Below are 9,259 nucleotides of genomic sequence, written 5' to 3' on the forward strand. Positions count from 1 at the left end.
ATACACAAGTGAAATAGCTGTTGAGGAAGCTGTACACACACATACATACATGGTAAGAAGGGACAAGACAGCAAACTTTCACTGAAGCCTAGGAAGAGCCTACTGATGTACAACTGTATAGCAGATGAGGAACTTGTACACATACAAATATATATGGTAAGAAGGGATAGGGCAGCAAGTTGTCACTGAAGTTAGGAAGGCCAATCCACTTTGAAGCAAATGACGGAAAAATCTTTACTGCTCTAAGTACAAAGTTAACTTGTCAACAAAAAGCCATTACTCATAAACAACTTATCATAATGCAACATACGCATTGGTAATTGAGAAAAATCAGTGTAATACCACAGCTACTGCAAAAAACAGACCTCAGGAGATCTCGCCGGCAGACAATTGTAAAAGTTGCACAATTTAGTTTTTGCCTTCTATTGAATTAGTTTCAGGTATGCGGATGCTGTAAGGGGCGATTAAAAAGTTTCTGTCCGAAGTTGCCGTGAGCAGTGAGGCAGTCAACCCACTGACTGACCAGGTTTAAGGTACCCATTTGGTAGATCACCGCGTCCTGCTGCGTGAAACAGTCCGTGACTGCCTGTTGCATACCCTCTTCCAAAAGGAATCGTCGACCGTTCATGGCCTTTAATAAGGCACCGAAGGCGTGATAATAGCGTAGGCAGAGATGAGCACTATAGGGCGGGTGTTCAAAAGTCGCAAAGCTGAGTTTGCGAACCTTCTGCGTTACACATTTACGATATGGTGACGTGCGTTACCGTGCAGCAGTAGCATCCCTTGGCGCACCATTCCACAAACGTGATTTTCGACAGACATGCCGCCCGATACACACTCTCCATTCTCTGACGGATGTGTACCGCTGTTTGTCCTTCGGCAGCCAAAAAAAAAAAATAATAGCACGTTGGTCCTGTTTGCAGGCATTGGGTAATAACATCGCCGTAGTTCACTTTTCTGCATTTACCGCATGCACGTCGGGAAGACACAAATGCTATACTAGTCGATGGTTACGTAGCCACATGGGCGTCACGATGCATTGCACATACGTTGCTGAAACGCTCTCAACAGGTAACTTTTGAGTTGCCCTTAACACGGGGTGTCCCAGGAATATTGCGACAAACTTCGAGGGTGCGTTGAGGAACAAATTGAGGTTAGCCACGCGTACCCGGAAACGTTATCCAACGACTCTACAGAACATCGAAGTGATATTCACCGACGCCTCCTTTAGGCCAACCCTTATTACGCTGAAGGACCGACGCTGTTTATTATTCAGTGATCGCTACTCACTGTCATGATAGTCAGTGGAGGACATGGTGCTAATTGCTGCGTAGAAAGGCCTTCTATGAATACAATGCTCTGTTGCCTCGATGGATGACGGTTTCGAACACATTTTTCTCCTGTACACCGAAACACATTGGAGATTCTAGAGGGTCGCAGGAAAAAAGTAAGCTAACGATGGAAACCCGTGTCCGAAATCATCATCCACAGTGGCTACAGATATCACATTCGTATGAGAAGAGACTTTTCTACACAGCAGCCACTGCGGATAGTGGAGTCAGTTCAAATGGTTCAAATGGCTCTGCGCACTATGGGACTTAACATCTGAGATCATCAGTCCCGTGGAACTTAGAATTACTTAAACCTAACTAACCTAAGGACATCACACACATCCATGCCCGAGGCCGGATTCGAACCTGCGACCGTAGCGGTCGCGAGGTTCCAGACTGAAGCGCCTAGAACCGCTCGGCCACACCGGCTGGCGTGGAATCAGTCTCCATCATTGAATAACAACATTGCGAGAAGTTCCGGATACGTTCTGACAGCGTACAAAGCCACTACCGCTGTCGAAGGGGTGGTCTAGAGGCAGGCGACATTCTATACCGTCGCTGGGTGACCTCAATTTGTTCTTCAAGGTACTGTTTACAACCCCTCGAAGTTTGTCACAACATTTCTGGGACACCCTATAGATTGCTATAGTAAACTCTACTTTATCATTTTTCCTCAAGCTCAACGATCTCTATGCACCGTGATAAATAATACTTTCCTCTGTAAATGTTGTTTATCCCATCATTTTATGTATTAGTAAAATCTGCCTAAGTTGCACATCGTTTTAACTGTGATTGTGACATTGTCAGCTTACGATATCCTATGAAACCGAAAACTGGTTCGTGATAAAATAAATATTATTTTGAAGAGCCTTAGGAGAATGTTTCATTTTTATTTAATATTATTTACTTTGTTTGAGCACAGTTTGTTTTAATACTGTCTCTATCTTTTCCATGCTTCCAACCTCAAAATTGAAATGGAAAAGGAAACTCGAATACGAACTCATGAGGCAGATCAAAATTAGCCTCACGCTCCAGGGCACTGTTTCAGTCGAGCTACGGGGAGTTCTCTACGTACGGGAAGAGCCATTCGAGTAAACGCTTGTCGAAGCAGAGGGTTGCCAGAACAGGAAGGGTGAACAACTACCGGCGGTGCGGAAAGGGTGGGTCAGAGAAGGCGAGGGCGGAAGCTGGCTACAAGAGCTGGGCGCGGGCCGCAGGGGATGAAATCTGCTGCACCCCGGGGCCTGCAAACTGGATTTGGCGCTGGTGCTGCACTGTAGGGCAGGGGCGTGGTCCGTAACGCGGTTTGACAAGGGGGGGGGGGAGGGAGGAGGCGGGGGAGGGAGGGGAGCGAATGTTTGTGCGGCCCCGGGGCACGGCCGCGGCTGGGAATAAAGGCCGGGCGCGCAGTTTTCTCAGAAAACAAGCATTACGCGCGCGCTGACCGTCTGTGCGCCCCGGTCACGGCGAACGTCGTCGACGCGCAGCGCCTGGGAGTTGCGACTCGACAGGGAACTGCCACGCTGCGTCTCCAGGATAAAAAGAAACGCGCCTGGTCACATATTATCGGCCGCTGTCGAACTTACTGTGTACAATAGTACTGGAGATGTCAGTTGGTCGGGGGAACATAAAATACTGGCCATTAAAATTGCTACACCGAGAAGAAATGCAGATGATAAAAACGGGTATTCATTGGACAAATATACTATACTACAATTGACATGTGATTACATTTTCACGCGATTTGGGTGCATAGATCCTGAGACATCAACACCCAGAACAACTACCTCTGGCCGTAATAACGGCCTCGATACGCCTGAGCATTGAGTCAAACAGAGCTTGGATGGCGTGTACAGGTACAGCTGCCCATGCAGCTTCAACACGATACCACAGTTCATAAAGAGTAGTGATCGGCGTATTGCGATGAGCCAGTTGCTCGGCCACCATTGACCAGACGTTTTCAATTGCTGAGAGATCTGGAGAATGTGCTGGCCAGGGCAACAGTCGACCATTTTACGTATCCAGAAGGACCCGTACAGGACCTGAAACATGCAGTCGTGCATTATCCTGCTGAAATGTAGGGTTTCGCAGGGATCGAATGAAGGGTAGAGCCACGGGTCGTAACATCTGAAATGTAACGTCCACTGTTCAAAGTGCCGTCAATGCGAACAAGAGGTGACCGAGACGTGTAACCAATGGCACCCCACACCATCACGCCGGGTGATACGCCAGTATGGTGATGACGAATACACGCGTTCACCGCGTTGTCGCCAAAAACTGATGCGACCATCATGATGCTGTAAACAGAACCTGGATTCATCCGAAAAAATGACGTTTTGCCATTCGTGCATTCAGGTTCGTCGTTGAGTACACCATCGCAGGCGCTCCTGTCTGTGATGCAGCATGTAACACTCCGGTTTATTCTACTTACTTATCCCGCTCGATCGGGATCTGAATAGCAGCCCAAATAGATAATAATTAATGTGACCGTGTGCCTAATGGGGCTGGCAATCGGATTGGACTGCTACGGAGTTGTTACATTCCATATTGTCCTTCGCAAATACTGTAATAATGTACTGTTTGGTGGCAAGAAGAACAACAAACACAGTTTCACTAAACAAAACCTATATTCTTATCAAAAACCACAAAGATAAGGAGACAGCCGCTGCCTTCGTCAATACACTGTTAATAACGGCTAATCTCAGCACAGGCTTCCTCGCTATTCACAATCGCCACACGCAACATACAATCACTGTAATCCAACACTGTAATCCAAATAATGCCGGCGCGGTAGACGCGGAATCTCAATAACGGCACATAAATATCACTGAAGCATTCTGTTAATTATACTTTCTCACTTTCCCGTATAATACTAACACAAAAGGGGTTGAACCGCGGCGATGGCCACTCCCTTTGTCGGTAATTTCTATCAATTGCTGGCTTGTGCTCAGCTCTGCCCGCCTCGCGGGAACCTACAACACGCACTGACTTGACTCAACTCTCGCTCTCGCGACCCGACACACTAATCGATAGTTGCCCTGTCGACCTGCGTGAGTGCAAACCTAGTAGTAAGGGCCTGCGGACCCCTTACAAGCGTCAAGGGTAACCTCAGCCATGGTCTCCGAACTGATAGTCCGTGCTGCTTTAAACGTCGTCGAACTGTTCGTGCAGATGGTTGTTGTCTTGCAAACGTCTCTCTCTGTTGACTCAGGGATCGAGACGTGGCTGCACCATCCGTTACAGCCATGCGGATAAGATGCCTGTCATCTCGACTGCTAGTGATATGAGGCCGTTGGGGTCCAGCACGGCGTTCCGTATTACCCTCCTGAACCCACCGATTCCATATTCTGATAACAGTCATTGGATCTCGACCAACGCGAGCAGCAATGTCGCGATACGATAAACCGCAATCGCGATAGGCTACAATCCGACCTTTATCAAAGTCGGAAACGTGATGGTACGCATTTCTCCTCCTTACACGAGGCATCACAGCAACGTTTCACCAGGCAACGCCGGCCAACTGCTGTTTGTGTATGAGAAATCGATTGGAAACTTTCCTCATGTCAGCACGTTGTAGGTGTTGCCACCGGCGCCAACCTTGTGTGAATGGTCTGAAAAGCTAATCATTTGCATATCACAGCATCTTCTTCTTGTCGGTTACATTTCGCGTCTGTAGCACGTCATCTTCGTGGTGTAGCAATTTTAATGGCCAGTAATGTATTTCACGTATCGGAACGTGAAGTCACCACTAGGTGTTCGCTAGGATTGCATATCGCTGATCAAGAAACATAAAGCGAAAACAGAGCGAAGGCAAAATTCTTGAGGAACTGGAATTTTGCTCATTACTTTTTACCTTGTCTCATTCAACAGAAGCCAGTACAAGGAAACTTAAAAATTGCATTTTTGTAGACGTTAATTTTAAACACATGTCTGGAGTGCGACAGTGTTGCAGCCTATCACCGGTATGATTCCGTAAATGGGCCAAGCTGTGATAGAAATCAAGTAGACATTTAGAAAGGAAATCAAAGTACATCAGGGAGAAACTAAAACTTTTCGTTTGCCTTGTGACAGTTTGTTTCTTCGGAAACAGGGAAGGACTTGGGAAAGCAGTTGAACAGAATGAAAAATGTTTCGAAAAGACGATATAAGATGAACACTAAAAAAAGTAAAACAAGGGTAATGGAATACAGTGGAATTAAATGAGGCGTTGCTGAGAGAGTTAGATCAGCAAATGAGAAACTAAAAGTAGTAGATGAGTTTTACAATTTGAGCAGTAAAATAACTAACGATGGCCAAAATAGAGAAGATTCAGAAGTGACGCACAAGCGTTCAATAGGTCTCGCATCAAGGCAGATGCTATTGCATAACACAAGCAACTCTGAGATTTCCCCTTTCCATCAGCAAATGTTGGCGCGCTACACATCTGAAATGTGCGGCACGTTTCCGGACGTGAGTTCCTATTTAAAACATTATGTGTTCACTCCCCTCTGCAAGTTATAGAAATTTTTAACGGAAAATTCCGAACATCCTGTATCAATTCCAGTTTTCCTGTATTTCTGATGACCACGCAAAATATGGAGCGAAATACCTCATGAGGTTACTTGATGCCTTTGTCTCTACATTTGGAGAAGTTTTCCTTTGTTCTAGTTTTACAGTGTGTTTCCGCGATGAAGATTTAATCTTTAATGGGCGGTGAAAAAGGGGAAATGCGTCGCTTTGAGAGGGGAACACTGGCCCAGAAACGATTGATCGAAAGTTGTAAGCGACTATCGGAAAATTACAAATTTACCATTGACGTTACGGCAATGATAAAATTCCAAATGGGGATATTTTTAATAATTTCGTTTACGTTCCCTGGAAAAAAGTTAAGCACCCCGAAGACGTGGTCGGAAATCCATATAACTGTGTAGAAGTATGCACCATCGAAGGATATGGAGAGGATGGCCACCACAGTGGATTAGTATTGGCCGTGTTTAGTATTGTTACCAGCCCTGGGCGGGTATATAAGGGGCGTGAATAGAGACAGATACTGAGTGATCACTGTGAAGGACGCGGAGATGCCGCGTGATCGTAGTGGCAGCATTATCGGCGCCTGACCGAGTCTGAAAGGAATTAGAATAATATATTAATACCTTCAGCTGCTGACGGGCGTTGATACATATCAACGGGGACAGGTGAAAATGTGTGCCCCGCCCGGGACTCGAACCCGGGATCTTCTGCTTACATGGCAAACGCTCTATCCATCTGAGCCACCTAGGGCACAGAGAATAGTCAGACTGCAGGGACTATCTAGGAAAGCCTCCCGTGAGACCCACATTCTCCCCTTATGTGTCCACACACTACACTCGTAGTGTCCCTACCCAACACACTCATTACTCGTGGAAGACATTCTTACCCAGTCCCGTAAGAGTTCGGGTAATATGTGTGCAACCTCGCAAAAGAAGAAGTTCATGGGCGGTATTGCCAGAACTATATACTTATATGGATATGGTGTCTGTTCTTTCTGACACAAAGAACAGACACCATATCCATATAAGTATAGAGTCTGAAAGAAGTTTCAGTATGATTCGCCATTTCGCCGGATGTTCGATTTGTGCAGTATCCAGATTTGTGGGGCATTCAGCTGTGACAGTGTGCGGCGGCGTGGTTCCTTTCGACCAATACCTGCACCTACCTGTGAACTCATAGCAGCTGATCGCCGGTGGGAAAGCCAAGCAGAAACCTCACGTACTGCAACTCGCACCAGGCTGCATACAACCTAACTATTCCAAGAATCGGGAAAAGGTCTTAATTCTGAATGAAAGGTGGAAATACTGGCAAAACTTCGGTATATTCTGAACCTCCAGATGTACACGTTCACTGCCAAGCCCGTGCTAATCTCGACACAGCCATGCACAAACCCTTTCATTCACATTAGCAAGTTTATGGTAACGTATTTCCCGAAATCTGCTACTAAGCACGGATTGTTCTTAAATGAAAATGCTCGCCATACTGTCAAGTTCATCGGTGTCTAATGCACTCAAGTTTTTAGTCACCGATCTGCTCAATATGGCACGCGGAATTCCTGTCTTTTCTCATACACAAAATTACTTAAAAAATACGTACTTTCTAAAAAAACACACAGGAATAAGTATGCCTTCACTTTAAAACAATTTTGAAACATGTAGCAAAACTAAATCGGCAAATTGCAACTTGCTTCCGAGCTCACACTACACACGACCGTACCAATGAAAGGCTGGGCTCCAACTCCCTTAGACTGCTGTAACAATTCTATATCTCCAAGAGAAAAGACGCGCGAAGAATACTTCGTTCTGATTGGGCAGTTTTCTTTAAGGCCAATAGAAAAACATTATTCTCTTGCGTCAGATCGCGCTTTTCATGATTAACCAATCAACAAATAACACTTTCAAACTGTACTTTTTCTCGAAATAAGTATTTAACATTTTTATTATTATTTTGTTTATACTTTACATTATCGTTTATTTTCATCTGCACTCGAATTAGCTTTCCTTTTACCATAAACTTACTTAACAAATTACGATACAAAATTCCCCGTTGTCTGCATTCACACTGTCTTAAAACTTTCTCACACTAGTTCGTGCAGCGTTCATCAGTAGAACAATGATCTACTATTTACTTTGGTCCACATACACGCATCATTCACACTACTAAAAGCATATACAAAACTGTACAAACATAAATAAACAAAAAAGCCATCAAGAAATAAACAGAACAATTCACAAGAACATTCTCTTGACCTGTTTCTTGAATGTCTCTGTGCACTATTGGACTCTGGTGGTCAAAATTCTTAACTACATTATAGTTCTTTCTGTTTAGTCCTGTCCGCTGATGTCCTCTAGCAGATGAAAATTAGAACTATATACTCGACTGGGCTCACTTCAAACCATCTGTCACTGTGCACGCATGAGTCATTCTCCCGAAACACAGGCTCCCGACAGGAGCGATATAAGGCGCCACGCCTCAAGTGGTGATGTTGGGCTGCCGCGGAACGTGATGTCAGTCTTACTCGTCGTCCAGGTTCCGGTCGCCAACGTCTGCCCACCGGAAGGGTTGATCGCTACATTGTGCACCATGCACTTAGTAACCCCTTCACATCTGCGCGTCCCATCCGAGAAAAACTAATGGACTCCCTGCAACGTTTTGCGTCATCCCACACCGTTATTCGGTGAATAGCAACAGCCGGACTAGAGAATTACCGTCTCATTCGTACACTGCCGTTAACATCACAACACAAACGGCGGCGTGGAGAACGGTGACATGACCAGGAAACACCAACTGCTGTCGAATAGCGTCGCTTTGAGTTCAGCGATGAGTCGAAGTTCTACGTCACCCCGCGCGGTTGTCGTCGGCTAGTATGGTGACGACGACGGGGGGAGGGGACAGGCCCCTTTTTCCACTGTTTTGGAGAGTGGAGAGGATCAGCGGTGTCACCTCTGGCGTCACTGTGTGCAGAACCATCGGATATGTCTTCAAAACACGGCTGGTGGAAATTGAGCGAACTAAGATGACACAGTGGTACCCCAGGACGTCCTGTGTCTTCTTGTGTTACCTCTCATGAGACAGTATCATGATGCCATTTTTCAAGAAGGCAATGCTCGTCGACACATGGTACGTGTCTCTATGGACTGCGTGATGTTGAAACCCTTCCGTGGCCAGTAAAATCCCTGCATCTGACCCCGATAGACTTGGATACTACGAAAAACGTTTTGAAAAATGGTCATCGACAGAGGCACAAAACTATAGGCCTACATATCTGACGTAGGTCTGCTGTACAATTTTGGAACATGTTTTATGCTCATGGCATTATGACATTTCAGGAGATGAGAAATCTCGACAGTAGGAATCAAAATGCGTCCCGAAATCATCGTCTGAAAGCCAGCTAGCTCTGTTCGCCCATTGCAGTAGAT

At 45.7% G+C, this 9,259-nt stretch overlaps 1 non-coding gene across 1 annotated transcript; it reads right to left on the reverse strand.

Moving 5' to 3' along the window:
• Positions 1 to 6,516: 6,516 nt before the first annotated feature.
• Positions 6,517 to 6,591, reverse strand: Trnat-ugu. Its single transcript has one exon. It is a non-coding gene; the product is annotated as a tRNA-Thr (tRNA).
• Positions 6,592 to 9,259: the final 2,668 nt, after the last annotated feature.

Source organism: Schistocerca piceifrons, chromosome 1, assembly GCF_021461385.2.
Source record: "Schistocerca piceifrons isolate TAMUIC-IGC-003096 chromosome 1, iqSchPice1.1, whole genome shotgun sequence".
Classification (NCBI taxonomy): domain Eukaryota; kingdom Metazoa; phylum Arthropoda; class Insecta; order Orthoptera; family Acrididae; genus Schistocerca; species Schistocerca piceifrons.